We start from the raw sequence: 16,217 nt of genomic DNA, 5'->3' as shown, positions 1-16,217 counted from the left end.
CACAGATGTAGTAGTGCCGGCACAGATGGAGTGGTGCCAATGGGAGGTGTACACTACAATTGACCTGGGCAACTGGGGTGAAGGGGGTGGGAAGCAAGATGTTAACAGCCCCCCTGCACCTGCAAGGCTGAATGTGACCCCGGTGATGTAGTGACGGGTCACGCAATGCTCAGGCACCCCAAAACTGCAGTAAAACCATGCACGCAACCTGCAGCCTACGTGCGTGGATTCAACCTCCCGCAGTACGCGGTGGCACCCAGTAACACGAATAACGCGTATGCGTGGGACACGCAGGCTACTATGACATCGAAAATGGGTGCGATACACAGGGGCACCCGCAGTGGGAAAAAGAGTGTGTGCGACTCACCGTCTGACTAGCGCGATGCAGAAAAACACGCGTAGCCAATACCCCCGCCAAAAGAAGAGATACGTCCTTGATATCTGTGAAGTTGTGATGGCGCGCGAAACAACAGGAAGCAGCAACACACGTCGGTCTCCACGAAAGGCACGTACAGCGAACTGCTGGGCCCCCTCGCCTTTAACCCGTGCTGAGGGAAACGCCCGCGCGCGTCACGTCACTTACGCGCATGGGCCCTTTCCTCGTATTACACGCGGACATGCAGTTTTTTACGCGTGCTGAAATGCCCATGCACGCCTGTGCGCGTCACGTCACAGGGGCGCTTGCGCTTGAGGGGCCTTCTGTCCAATGAAATTGCGTATGCGTGCAGACGCGCTTACGCGCTAAGGGCCTTTCCTCGAATTACACGCTGACATGCAGAATTTTCACGTGCCAAATCACTCCGTATCAAGCTGGCCACGCGTAAGCACACGGAAGACCACACTCCTGCCCAGAAGGCCGAATTACTTCCCCCCAGAGCCCCGAGCACGCTCCCACCTGCCATCTGCTGCTGCCTGACTGCCTGCTGCCCACATGCCCTGCCATTTGCTGTCTGCACATCAGCCAGGGGTGCTGTTGCTGTGACCACCCCTGCTGGACCCGAAGACTCCCAACTGGGATTCCATCGCTCCACAGCCCAGCCCCAGGACACAGTTGCCCACCCACTCCTGCCTCTGGGGTTGTCATGTCCGGCACTGCAACATCTGGCACCACTGACAACCCCCGGCCAGAGAGGCAGAGGGGCACCAGCTTCAGTGCCAGGGAAGTTGGTGTCCTGGTGGAGCAAGTCCTGGGGCAGTATGATGCCCTCTTTGGAAGTTCCCGCGCCGACAAGGAAGGACAGACACGGATCTGGACTGACATTGTGACTGCCATCAACGTCAAGAAGCGCTGGGAGGACTTCAGGTCCAGGACCCTGAACAAGGCCCGGCGCCTCTTGAAGGCAGCGGATGCTAAGGGGCGCTGGGGCCACTTGTCGGAAGATCAGATCAGGGTCCTGGAACGCATATCCCCAGCGCTCCACGTCCAGGTCCTGGAGAGGCAGACCCGTCTGGAGTCGAGCGGTAAGTGTACATGCATCATGATTGTGAGCTGTGCGTGTGGTGATGTTTCAGTAGTGTGCAGGTTGCACATCTGTTTGTATGGGGTCGAGTATGGGTGGGGGTGTACAGGGCCGTGAGGCTAACACATGCGAGGGCTGTAATGTGTGAGACATGGATGGTGCTTGTGTGTGTAGGCTTGCATGCCAAATGCAGTTGTGTGGGCACACATGTTTGGATGAATGTGTATGTAAGTAGACATGTTTGTGATGTCACACATGTATGTTGTTTTCAGCTGCATGTATCAGCACTGTGTACATGTGCATTTGTGTGTATTTGACAAGGGTGCAACAGTGATGCAACATGGATGCATGTGACAGCGGGATGTGGAAGCCTGATTGGCAGATTTGACATGGATGCCCATCTGAACACTGCAACACTTGGCAGAGGTGTACACATGCATGCAAGTGTGGTGGTGTGTGTACATGTGTAGTGCACTTCCTGTGTTGCATGTGATGTCTGGCTCAGCTTTGCCTGCTCATGCTGTTGTATGTGTATGGATGGTGCTGGCAGTTGCGATATGGCTGTGGTATGGCTCATGTGTGCGAATTGAAATGACATGTGTGTTGGGGATTGTGATGGCATGTCTGAGGTTTGCCAATGCCACTCATGTACAACTGTCATGTGTGTATGTGTCCATTGTACAGTGCCCTGATGCTTGTGTTTTATTTCTCCCTGTCTGCAGCGTCAACTGATGAAGAGGGCGGAGAAGGTGCTGTGGAGCACAGCGGCGGGGATCCCACCGCCAGCCAGAGACGCAAGGCCCGGTTCCCCTCCCATGTTGTCATCTCGTCGGGGAGTGAGGAGTCCAGTGCCGCGTCCCAGGCCGCAGCTGCCAGGGGGAGGACCAAGAGGCGGAGGTTGGAGTTGGACTCCTCGGCAGCAGAAGGGGCAGCTGGGACCCCAGAGGGCCCAACGGGGGAAGATGGCACGGAGTCATCCAGGTTGGTGGGGGGTTTGGTGGAGGAGGAGGCCGTGCAAGCAACAGAGACGGGGTCTGGAGGTGGGGATCCCACTGGTGCTAGTGGTGCAGTACAGGACCAGGGACAGGAGGCAGCACAGGCCGCCGCGGAGGTGCCTGTGTGCAATCCTGTCCCTGATCCTGTACCTGCATCATCTTGCACCAGCAGGGATGCCTACGTCCAGACCCGTTTTCAGGCAGGGGATGAGCTAACGACAACTGGCCTTCCTCTGCCTGCGGACGTGGCTATCCGGGTCTGGGTTGAGCCTGTCCTGACTGGTGTGGCGTTGCGTCAACAGGCCATGCGAGGTGACTTGCAGTCTTTTCATGAGGAGACTGCACGTCATCTCGAATGGCTCGTTGACCGCGTCAGCCTACTGGGACAGGTCACCCAGGCCGGATTCCTCCGTTTGATGGGGCTTGCTAAGACCCCCTCCTCAACTGAACCCCCTACGCGCCAGTTGTACTCCGTGCCATCTTCCCACCCATCAGTCACCTGGGTGCCCTGTGGAGCTGCCTCTGACGGTCCGGCTAGGCTGGTGGAGGAGGCATCCCTGCCACAGTCGGGAGTCGGACGTCCAGCAGGGGTGGCCACATCAACGACTGCACCCCAGCCGGCGGAGGATGTGCAGGCAGCAGGAGGCAGTGCACGGGCAGAGGCACAGCAGCAGCAGCAACGTGGTGGGAGCCATGAAGGCTCGGGGCCTTCAACATCGGAGGGGCAGGCATCGGCCGGAGGGCAGGAGGACGGAAGAGAGTGTCTTCCGTGTGGCAGCTGTTGGGCCACGCCATAGATGCGGAGCGGCAGCGGGCGGAAGAGGCACGGCTCACAATGGTCAGGGCTGAGAACTCCATGCGGAGGGCCCTGAGGCGGGCCGAGTGCCTCGAGGCAATCCACAGGGGGTTGGAGGTGGACACGTCGACGGCCCTGCAGACCCTCGGGGCCATGGAGGAGGACCGCCTCCGGGACATTGAGCAGGAGTTCGATGATGCCCTGGCCCGGGACATCCAAAAGTGAGCCATCAGACTAGCCCGCTGCCCTTGTACATAGTTATGTAGTTAGTGTTAGGTTTCCTTGGTTTTTGAATTTATTTTGGACCTTTTGGACAATGGGCCACATTTTTTTATATATTTTTTTTTATTAGTTAGTGTTGTTAGATAGGTTTCATTTCTTTTGTTGGGATAATGGACCCTGGCTTGTTCGTCTGTACATAGTTCACTGTTGGATTTTCTTTTTCTTTCACAATTTACCCATGGAGCAATGGCTTTTAATTATAATTTTCCATTGGATTTTCTTTTGTGGACTGTGACTTTGGACACCATTCCTTTGGATTATGAATTTTGGTTTTGCTTTTTTTCACAGACATGCTTCTTTTCATTTTTGTACATTCCCATTTCTGTTTCTTTATTTTTGAATCTATTTATGTTTCCTTTAATACATATTTTTTGATCGAACTTCAATGTGTAGTATCATCTCATTGGTTTCATGCATATCATGATATGGGTTTTGAGATTCACTGACACCCATTGGGTGTATGTGAGATACATGTGTTTGTTTCGAAAATTGCAATTGGTGTTCTGTCATGTAATTGCCATTTCTGAGTGGGTGGATGCAATACTCGGGTGGGTGTTTTGCATTTGGAGGCTGACCATAGGGACCAGGGATCTAGAATGTGATGACATGTTGGCTGGGGAACATGAGTTGGGGCCTGCTGGCAGGTGCCCCACAGTGCTGGGGGGTGGAGGTGGTGGGGAACATGAGTTGGACATGGGTGGGGGCCTGCTGGCAGGTGCCCCACAGTGCTGGGGGTGGGGGTGGTGGGGAACATGAGTTGGACATGGGTGGGGGCCTGCTGGCAGGTGCCCCACAGTGCTGGGGGGGTGGGGTGGTGGGGAACATGAGTTGGACATGGGTGGGGGCCTGCTGGCAGGTGCCCCACAGTGCTGGGGGGTGGGGTGGTGGGGAACATGAGTTGGACATGGGTGGGGGCCTGGTGGAGGCTGCCCCTGCACTGCTGGAGGGTGGGGGTGCAGGGGAACATGAGTTGGACATGGGTGGGGGCCTGCTGGCAGGTGCCCCACAGTGCTGGGGGGTGGGGGTGGTGGGGAACATGAGTTGGACATGGGCGGGGGCCTGGTGGAGGCTGCCCCTGCACTGCTGGAGGGTGGGGGTGGTGGGGAACATGAGTTGGACATGGGTGGGGGCCTGCTGGCAGGTGCCCCACAGTGCTGGGGGGTGGGGGTGGTGGGGAACATGAGTTGGACATGGGTAGGGGCCTGGTGGAGGCTGCCCCTGCACTGCTGGGGGTGGGGGTGATGGGAGACATGGGTGGGGGCCTGGTGGAGGCTGCCCTTGCACTGCTGGAGGGTTGGGGTGGTGGGAGACATGGGTGGGGGCCTGGTGGAGGCTGCCCCTGCACTGCTGGGGGGTGGGGGTGATGGGAGACATGGGTGGGGGCCTGGTGGAGGCTGCTCCTGCACTGCTGGGGGGTGGGGGTGGTGGGAGACATGGGTGGGGGCCTGGTGGAGGCTGCCCCTGGTGGCTGGGGGTGCAGGGGGACATGCGTTGGTGGGCAGTAGTGCAAGTTGACATGTGGGTTGGCTGGGGGGCATGGCCATGGTGGATGGGGTGCCTGCAGGACATGTGCAGGGTAGGCCCCTGTGGTGTGAGCCACCTGCAGGGGCCGTGGAGTGTGTAGAGAGAACACCTGGAAGTACCCACACTTGCAATTCACGTGTGGTGCTCCGCGCGCACCCCTGTAATACACGTACCCTGATGGAATCGTGTGTGATACTTTCCGCGCACCCCTGAAATACACGTACCCTGCTGATATCGCGTGTGAAACTTCCCGCGCACCCCAAGATACACGTAGCCAGGACATTCGCGTGTGGAACTTCCCGCGCACCCCTGGAATACACGTACCCTGCTGATATCGCGTGTGAAACTTCCCGCGCACCCCGAAATACACATAGCCAGGACATTCGTGTGTGGAACTTCCCACGCACCCCTGATATACATGTATCGTGCTGACTTCGCGTGTGAAACTTCCCACGCACCCCAAGATACACGTAGCCAGGACATTTGCGTGTGGAACTTCCCGCGCACCCCGAAATACACGTAGCCAGGAAAATCGTGTGTGGAACTTCCCGCGCACCCGAAAATACACATAGCCAGGACATTCGGGTGTGGAACTTCCCGCGCACCCCTGATATACATGTACCCTGCTGACTTTGCGTGTGAAACTTCCCACGCACCCCAAGATACACGTCGCCAGGAGATTCGCGTGTGAAACTTCCCGCGCACCCCGAAATACACGTAGCCAGGACATTCGTGTGTGGAACTTCCCACGCACCCCTGATATACATGTACCGTGCTGACTTTGCATGTGAAACTTCCCACGCACCCCAAGATACACGTAGCCAGGACATTCGCGTGTGTAACTTCCCGCGCACCCCAAAATACACGTAGCCAGGAGATTCGTGTGTGGAACTTCCCGTACACCCCGAAATACACGTAGCCAGGACATTCGCGTGTGGAACTTCCCGCGCACCCCTGATATACATGTACCCTGCTGACTTTGCATGTGAAACTTCCCACGCACCCCAAGATACACGTCGCCAGGAGATTCGCGTGTGAAACTTCCCGCGCACCCCGAAATACACGTAGCCAGGACATTCGCGTGTGGAAATTCCCGCGCACCCCGAAATACACATAGCCAGGACATTCGCGTGTGGAACTTCCCACGCACCCCTGATATACATGTACCCTGCTGACTTTGCATGTGAAACTTCCCACGCACCCCAAGATACACGTAGCCAGGACATTTGCGTGTGTAACTTCCCGCACACCCCGAAATACACGTAGCCAGGAGATTTGCGTGTGGAACTTCCTGCGCACCCCGAAATACACGTAGCCAGGACATTCGCGTGTGGAACTTCCTGCGCACCCCTGGAATACACGTACCCTGCTGATATCGCATGTGAAACTTCCCGTGCACCCCGAAATACACATAGTCAGGACATTTGCGTGTGGAACTTCCCGCGCACCCCTGATATACACGTACCCTGCTGAATTGACGTGTGAAAATTCCCACGCACCCCTGATGTACACGTACCCTGATGGAATCGCGTGTGGAACTTCAAGCGCACCCCTGAAATACACGTACCCAGCTGAAATGACGTGAGGTACTTCCCGCACACCCCAGTGATACATGTAGCCCGCTTGCCGTGCTGGTACAGGGTTAGCGCAGCCCTTTGCACTGGATTGGGGATTTTGATGGCTTTTCCCTGCGCAAGAGGCGTTCTTGGGGGCGTAACTGGCGCTGCTGCAGGGTCGCTGGGCCACTGTGCGCCACGGCTGGTTTTGGTAGCTGGAATCCATTAATACGCTGTGTGCGGAAATGGGTTTTGGCGCACGCGGCTGGCGCAGGGATTCGCACGCGCACACTGTGCGCCAGCCGCGTGTGCCACTTGTGCGCTAAATTCTATGAATTACCCCCTTAATGTTGATAACTTTAACAAATCACTAGTGGACGTGCTAAGTAAAACACAAATGGATAATTCAAGGAGAAATAATAACGTGACAAAAAGACCCCATGTCCACAATTTTGATGAAGTCCTAGCCTTAAAGAAAAGAGAGATGCACCCAGATATTAGGGAAATTATGTCTTCCAGCAGTATTTTAAGTAAGAATTTGGAGCAGAGGAAAGGGGTAAAATGAGTCTATAATAAATTCTGTAAAGGCCATTGAGCAAAGCTACTGCAGAAAGACGCAAAATGAATCCTGCGCATTTTGATTGGAAGGGATTCTGGAACCTCTGGGAAATCATTAACACCCAAGAGGGTGTGGCCCCTACAGCTCAGATGAATGCAGTTCGAGAGGCTTTATGGGTCACACATTTTGAAGAACTTTATTCATGATGAGGCAAAACTTTAGTTGGATCCCAGGATACGTTACACAATGTGAAGGGCCAATGGAAACCGGTAATGGACACCGATTTGGCAGTCAACATGATTAAGCGTAGTAAGCCCTCTGGGGCTCCCTGTCCTAATGGTCTGACCAATAATATCCTGAAGGGAGATCATTTGTTATGGGCACTTATGTCAATTTTACTTTTCAAAGATGTGATATTAAGTGGCCGATTTCCTGAGTCTTGGCGGACGGCTCTGGTGGTACCAATATTTTAAAGGGACGCGAGGACCCACACTATGAAGTACTGTCCTGTCACTTTGCTTGAGATGGACAGTAAAGTCTCTGCGTGCCTTTTACTAATACATTTTCAAGAGTGGGCGCAATCTGCCTGGAGATTAAATAAACTGCAAACCGGCTTTCGGAAGGGCCACTCCACAAATGTAAATGGCTTGGTAGTTAGAGTATTCCAAGAGCAAGCCTGGGCCGACAAATTTGGCTGTACTTACGCCGCATCGATAGACCTATCGCGGCCTTCGACAGAGTGGATCGAGGTAGATTGTGGTCAAAATCAGCAGGTTGGGGGCTGCCAGCAGATTTACTGTTATTGATAATTGGGCTACATGAAGAATCATGAATTAAAGTACGGCTAAATAAAGATAGCGGCTCCCTGCCTTTTTTATTTATATATATCTGATGTCGGTGAATTTTTAAAAGACTCTGTTTATATATCCCCAAAGCTGCGCAATTTGAGAATTCCCTGGATTGCATATGCTGATGACTTTTACATTTTTTTATAAAACTAGGATAGGTCTTCAGCATCTTTTATTGGCTTTTAGAGAATATTCAAAATGTAATGGTCTTATAATTAAGGCTTGCAGTTTTCTGTTTTTACTGATTTTTACACATAAATACAGATGGAAATCAATCTCCTTTTTGTCTGTATTTATTCATAAAAATGGCAAAAACTGAAAAACGGGTCTTTCTCTCTGGTTCTCTGCGACGTCACTCATACATTGCAGGCCAGATGCATCGCAGATTGGCAGTATGGAGAGTGTAAATGTTGTAAAAAAAATAGCATTAAAGTTCTTCAATTTGCTGACAGCATATATCTTAAGGCAGCAGCCGTCACAGGAGCAACCGTTGTTATGGACAGAATTGAGCTAGCAATTTTTTCCTGTATAGCTGCATGTGTGCTTCAATAAATGCATTTTCTGTAGAATAAATGCAGAAAAATAATGGTTGCGAAATATCTTTTTATATGACAATAAATAAATGTGAATAAATACAGAAAAAAGGGCCAACAAATTAATATGGATAAATACAGACGGAAATGGCAGAAAAATAAATACCATAAAACGTGGAGCCTTACTTATAATCAATTCAGGGAAAACGAGAATATTAGAATTCTCAAAGAGGAAAAAATGGTGTTCACCTAAATAGGTTTTGGAAAAAAGATTACTTTGAGTGGTGATTCAAGCATAACCTATTTCGGTTTTCACATAAAAGCCCAGTAGGGATTTGAGAAAATGCACTCAGTTTTAAAAAGGAAAGCTTCTTCCTTGACTAATCAACTATTAAAAGTCAATAGAAAATGGAAAATAATACTGAAAATGGTAGATGGGCTGGAATTGTGGAACAATGGATCTTTTGGTCTTTTAGATTGGAGTCTTCGATCTGAAGGCGAATCCTGAAAGTGGTGAATGCTGTTCCACTCGTAGCGATTCGTTACGAATTGGGCTTATTATCAGTGGTCGAAGTGAGCGGGAGCGGTTGGGAGCGGTGCTCCTATACCTTTTAAAATTACCTTGTACAGCTCCTATACTTTTATTTTAAAAAGAAACAGTTCCGGAATGGTTTTGTTTTAAAATAAAAGTGTAGGAAGAAGTTGAAACCTTCACTTTCAGTGCACTGCACTGAACGTTCCCTTAAACAGCAGGTGCAAGTGTTTGGGGGGGTATATTGTGTGTGGGAGGGGTTGTGGCAATGGGGTTTGTGGGGAGCAGGGGCAGGCCAGCAGGGAACATAGTTCCACTACTTCTTGTCATGCACTTCGACCAGTGCTTATTATCAATTAAGGTTTGCATCCAGTGGAGATTATTGGCTCTCCTCCACAGATTAATTACTGCACCTAAGGGCTTGCTATACTACGACTTCAATATGTATATGGAAACACAGCTTGCCCAAGAAAATTATTTGTGTCTAATTGGAAGGATGTGGGTTTACTGTGCCAATTTGTTGAAAACGATTAACGTGGATAGAGACATTTTGAAAGTTAATCCACAGAAAGTGAAAGCTATCGATCAGTTCTACAGTTGTCCCTCACTTTCCCACTTGGCTCATGAACACAAAATACAGGGCCTTGTAGCACCATATTTGCTTGTATTTCCAAATCGTTTTTACAGCCAACTTCTTCTGCGCCTGAGATGGAATTTGCTGCCAACCCATGAGGTTCAGTTAAGAAGGAAATTGATCGGTATCGGAGGAGCTAGTTGTCGATTTTTTAAAGATAAAATGATTATTGAAACTAATAAACATTCGTTTTGGAGTGCTCAACAATGTATGTACAAAGAACGACATATTTTAGGAAAATGCTTTTATTAATCAAGTGGGCAGATATTGAGAACTTATGGAAAAATAGTCTGAGCCTCAAGTCGACAGCCGTGGGAATTGCAGTAGCTGTATTTGTTATTTCCCTGAAACTGGTGCACTTGAAGGATTCTGGGGCACAATTAGTGTGAGGCACAGATAAGTGTATCTTGAGTTTAAATGCCTCTGCTCCTAAAAAATCTGAAATGAGTAATGAATATGCACAAATTAATTTTTAATTTTGTTTAATCAATTACGCTTTAGGATTGTGATAAATGTGTTTTTGTGAGGAAAGGAATTTTAGATCATAAATACGGGTATATTATTGTGATGCTGCTGGTTTTACTCTTGCTCGATTGTATTTATATCTATTTCTTATGTATATTCTCTGTAATCATGTATCATTGTTTATATTTAATATGATGAATTGTAATGTTTTTTTTAACCATGAAAATTAAAAATAAACATGGCCACTCAGTCTTACTGCGTTTTTGCGTTAAGCAAGCTTTATGTGTATTCTTATGCATCTTGCTTTTCAGCATATAGTGAACATGTGTTTTCTATCCTATTGGATGCAAGCATATTCTTCATGTCTAAGTGCAATTTGACCTATGGTTCATGTAGCATCATGGTGGATGCGTATCTGCTTCATGTCTAGTGCACCTATGTGTGTCAAGTTCAGTGATAACTCTGCATCTTCGGTTATGTTGCAAGTCATGTTACAACATGTTCATGTCTTCCATAATTTGTGAATGTATGACTTCTTTGATTGATCCAGGATAAGGCTGGTAGGGTTAACTCAGTGAGTAACGTCTCTCGCACCTGTTATATGGTGACAGAGAAGAGGCGGTTGATATAAGTGATGTGACCTGCCCATATCTTATAGCATCGGGACATGGGAGGGGCTAATATAATGAATGACACATTCATTTGCCTCAACATTGCCCCCTCTGGTCGAGTCCTTGACCACATTTCCCTGAGGACCCTCTCCTCTATAAGGTACCTTAGGGATCCATATCTTTGTCACCCCCCTCAGGTCACCTGAATTCTTTATATGTTCGTCCATGTCATGGTCATATAGCAGCACTCCCCGTCGGGTTTATAGAACACCAAAGTCCCACGTAATTACAGGCATCTAGGGGATAAAAGCATTTTGTACCTGGAGGAACAATAGGACTTTGTTTCAGGTGTAATATAAATACGTTATCAGTTTGTGTCTGCTCATTTGTCTTAGTGTCCATATCTATAACTATTTTCATCCCTAACGTCTTCTTGGCCGTCTTCTGACATTGGGCTACTGCTATTCTCAGAACGCAGAATCCAAACAGCACTAGCACTAATGTGGCTATTAAGACTTTGAACCCGTTAGCCAGCCACGAGGGGATCCAGGATAACAGATAAGAGAGCCAATCATCTTCCTGCCCCACTGTGTTCAATTCCCCCTCCATCTTCGTGTGCACGTCTGTCAACAGTGTTATAGTTTCTGTGAGGGTACCATTTACTTCATTATGGACAGGTGCATAGGCACATCAGGGCGGACCGTTATTTGTGCACACACCACCCTCCATAGCTATTATCAGATCAAGGATGTATCTATTTTAAAGAGTCATAAGCCTGACTGATCTGAGCTCTTCCTTTATGGCATTAAAGCCTTTCACTGTCAAATTGATTGTAACAATTACCTACGGGTTATTTATAGCCATTTGGCATTTATGTTTGTTTGTATCCCACGAAGGACAGGGTCAAAGAACATCTCTATTCTACTGAATAGCCCGTGTTGTTCTGGTAATTCATTAAGTGCTGCTGCAATTTTTCTGACATGTAATTGCTGTTTCTTTTTACCCGCTCACGGTTTAGGGATCTTTTCTTTCTCTGGTGCCCATCCATTTTGGGGAACCCACCAATTTGTCTCTCCTGGTGTATTACCATGTCTGCTGTATTTAGCAATACTAAGGAACATATCCTTCCCCAGTTTGGGGGTGACTGCATATAAGCTTTTGAACCACAGGCCTAATAGTGGTCCATGAGTACTGCAGTGCCAACTTTAAAGCCTGGTATTTTCGAAATATGTTTGCAGAAGTAGCAGAGTGTTTCGAGTGTGTTGCCTGGTGTCTGGCAGTCTCTCTGCCATTGCATTCGTGAGGAGAGGAAAAGGAGGAGCTACACTACAAAACACCTGTCCCCGCCAGAGCGGAGCGTAGCAGAGTGTTTCGAGTGTGTTGCCTGGTGTCTGGCAGTCTCTCTGCCATTGCATTCGTGAGGAGAGGAAAAGGAGGAGCTACACTACAAAACACCCGTCCCCGCCGGAGCAGAGCGTAGCGGAGTGTTTCGAGTGTGTTGCCTGGTGTCTGGCAGTCTCTGCCATTGCATTCGTGAGGAGAGGAAAAGGAGGAGCTACACTACAAAATACCCGTCCCCGCCGGAGCGGAGCGTAGCGGAGTGTTTCGAGTGTGTTGCCTGGTGTTCCCTGGAGGTCCCATGGGCCCCGTGGTTACGCGGATCCTGTGGTGGCAGAAAGCGGTGCTTGTATCAGGACTTGAACAGGATGCGAACGGGAATTGCCTGATTCGCCGCCTTCGATGCCATCGACGCCGCCACTCCCATACCCACCCTCCGTTGTAAACAATATAGCCGGAAGGATCACGGTAAGAGCCCGCGCAAGCGGATAGCAAAGCATAGCAAATACTAGTAAACAAGCGCTGTAAGTCGCACCTGGTGCCCTGTACTTGCCTGGCTCACGGAGCCTAGTGATAACAGTATTAACTGTAATGAGAGGGACAATGATTAAAGCAAATACATGTGCACAAGCCAAGCGAGGGCTGACTGCGACGTGCACTTCAATAGGAAACCACGGTGAAGAAATTAGAACTGAAAAACAGCCTTCTGCGGCCCATGTGGAAGTCACTGCGGTCTGTGAGTGTGACTCCAGCATGGTGTGCGATGCCGCCGTGCAATTACGCTCCAACAAGGAGCTGCTCGATCCTGTGCCCGCACAAGAACAAGCTGGAGTGGCGTGGTTGCGGAGAGAAAGAGATGTGAACGATACTCTCGACACCCTAGATCTGAGGAGTGACACTGAAAGGGACCTGGACCAGGACCTGGACGAGGTGAGTGAGAAGGAAATTAAGGATGTGTACGAGCCAGAAATCGAGGGGTTAACGGAGAGGTGGAGGAAGCTAAATGGGAAAATACAACTGGGCCCCACAGGCCCCACAGAGAAATACGGCAAAAAATCTAGCCCGATGCCGGGTCAGGGAGAGGAGGTATTGGGATCTGGTGCTCAAGAAAAGATCGGTGAAGCTAAAGACAATCAGACGGGAGGGAAGAGCGTGGAAGTCTGCGCCGTAATGATACATCAGGCTTGGAATGCGCAGCCTTCTCCAACTACCCCTATCCGTAGGTTGAGACAGGAGGCACTGACCCGTGACTGGGAACAAGTATCACAAGTTAAGGCTGGAAGCGAAATGAATCCACAAAACGAGACAAATATGAGCGAGCATTTAAAATCGAGCTGGTCTTTAAAATCATTGGCATGGCTAAAGGTGGCTGAGATGCACAAACCAGAGCCAACCAAAAAAGACAATATGGCCATGATGAGAAAAAGAGGTGATCAAATGAGTGAGAGAACACAAGGCACGAGGGACTTTCTTGGCATTACAAATACAAAAGAAAGCATCAACGCACTGGAGAAAACGGATGAGACTAGTGATCCCATGAGGAATGGACAAAAAGCACTATGCTGCCAAACAATGCCCCCAAAACATGCTAAAACCAGGGGGAAGAAGAAACTCCGTAGGGATAGCTGACCAAGTGATAAAAGATCTAGCAAAGATGAATGCAATCCTATCGCAAGCCCGAAGGATCTCTCAATTTAGTCCAATTGAAGGAAGCACAGCACACGCTGAGCCACACCATCTTAAACACAGGAGCATTCATGAAGTAATGACTCTTGAATCAAGCTCTCCAGCGTTTGAATCAAGAAATGAAGAGATTGCAGTGTCTCAAAAGAGAAATCGAAGAAGTGAAAGCTTTGAGAGTGAGGAGGGATGCCTGAATAAACAATTCAAAAGGAAAAAACAAGAGGGCAGTACGCGAAGAAATGAAATAGGCGAGATATGTTCGCCCAAGATGTCTAAACAGTGTACCACCCCAAACTCAACTGTGGAATCAGAAGGTGACGATGGCGAAACAACCACGAGAAAAATAAATTGTCGGAAGTCCATTGAGATACCCTTGAAGGGAGGAACCAACACAGATGACATCTCGCATGGCGTCTAGACAATAATATCGAAGCTAAGCCCTATCTTGATGTCAGCTACAACGATAGCTGTCGCCCCTCTGATGAAGCTCTATGAGAATCTAAATGAGAACTGCAGAGACCAAACAACCTTGATCGCTCTACTAAACCCCAAAATGAATAAATTAGAGACAGATCTCAAGGAAATGAATTCTGAGATCTTGCTGACGAAAAGAGGGAACGATATTTCATTAACAGCTCTGAAAGAATTGTTAAGAAATAACTCTGAGGACAAGAAACTTCTAGCGGAAGTGGCGAGGCAAGCACTCACGTTACTTCAAAATGAACGAGAAGGAAGGTGTGTCTTAGATAAAAATCGAGCCTCAAAAATTGTGCTAACGAGTATGAACACAGGGAACCCCCAGGAGATACTAGAATCTCCAGAGAATCCGGGTCAAGCTAATCAACTGCAAGAGAAAATGAGAGGGGCAGACCAAAAGAACTCCCAACAGAACTGCTGTTACGACAAGGAGCTATTAATTAGTTCTGAGGAAAATGATTGTGGAGGGAAGGTCAGCCCGGGCCAGGAAACTACACAGACTAAAAGGACACGTACAACGAGTGTACCTATAAAATTCACGGAAAAAGAGGTAGAGCTTAGCAAAACCCAAAGTGAACAAGACGCAACTAAAGAGCAAGTTCATCCACCCACTAATCCACCTGAAGTGTTAAAATCCAACGATAAAAACACAAAGACCTCAAGTAGCAATTCCGTAGCTGATTCACCTAAAAGGAAGGAGGGTGAGTGGTTTGATATATTTGAACATCCGAAAGCACAACCGGGAGTGAGCAAAGAGAAGAGGCCAAAAACTGACAAATCAAAAACAAATGATTGTAAAAAGAAAACGAAGAATCAACAAGCCCAAAAGAGTAAGAAATCACAGAGCTCAGCAAATTTCTTTAGAAACATCAAAGCCCTGAACATAACAGTGAACAATACTGAGCTACCAACACTAAAGGGGCAAAAGAAGAATGATGAAGCGCGAATTGTGGAAGACAAAATACAAACAGAAATCCAGATTGGGGATAACATGCTTCAGAGTGGGAGCATTATAGAGGTGGACTCTGAAGACATAGAAGGCGACGAAGATGAACTGCTGAATATGTCAACTTACAGCTCGCCTGAGGTTGAGGAAAATAAGGATGACAATAAGGTGGCGAACACAAAAGAAACAGCTAAGGGACGTGAACTCGGCTGTCGCGAGGCTGAGGTGACGACGCCTAAACCATCAGCATTTGAAAATGAAAAAGAAAAAGAAGAGGTATTGTTAAGTAAAAGAGTGATCACCTGGCCTGAAACACCCAAAATAATTATGCCCAGACCGAAGGTAGTTGGGAAAATGGCCGAAGATCCGCCAATCTTTTCAACCCTGTAAGAGAAAAGGTTGAAAAGTATGATGAAGCTGAAAACCAATTCCAAGACCAGGGAAGATACTCAAGATCCTACAAGAGATGATCAGGAGAACACTAAGCTTGATGTTGAGTCTCCGAAAGAGAATTTAAAGAAATCAACACGAGATGAAGGAGCGGCAAGAGTGAATGCAGAAGCGTCCGCTAAGTCACAAAAAAACCAATATGTATGTCGACAAGAAAGTCGTAGGAAGGAATCATCAATACAGACTACTTGTTGAAAATATTGATGGTAAAAAAAATGATACCTCATTAAATCGATACACAATTCTACAGATATTCCAAAAAATACTGACGTTAAGAGCAATAAAGAGTGATCGGATTGCCGTGTGGAAATTATTGCTGACATGAACCAGAAATTTGTACTCTTACACATAGATGACAAAAAAGATGTCGAACTGATCATGATGAGCGAGAGGCAACTTCTGGAAGTTGGATATCAAGTGTATGAAGTAGACAATTCACTTGGAGACTGTGAAGGTGAAAAAACAAAAGAAATGAAGGTACCAAAAACAAAAGGGAAATCTTTGCTGGTAACTAAATCAACTGAAAAA

Source organism: Ambystoma mexicanum, chromosome 3q (assembly GCF_040938575.1).
Source record: "Ambystoma mexicanum isolate Mex_15411 chromosome 3q, UKY_AmexF1_1, whole genome shotgun sequence".
Lineage (NCBI taxonomy): Eukaryota > Metazoa > Chordata > Amphibia > Caudata > Ambystomatidae > Ambystoma > Ambystoma mexicanum.
Note: the sequence above shows the minus strand (reverse complement) of the source record.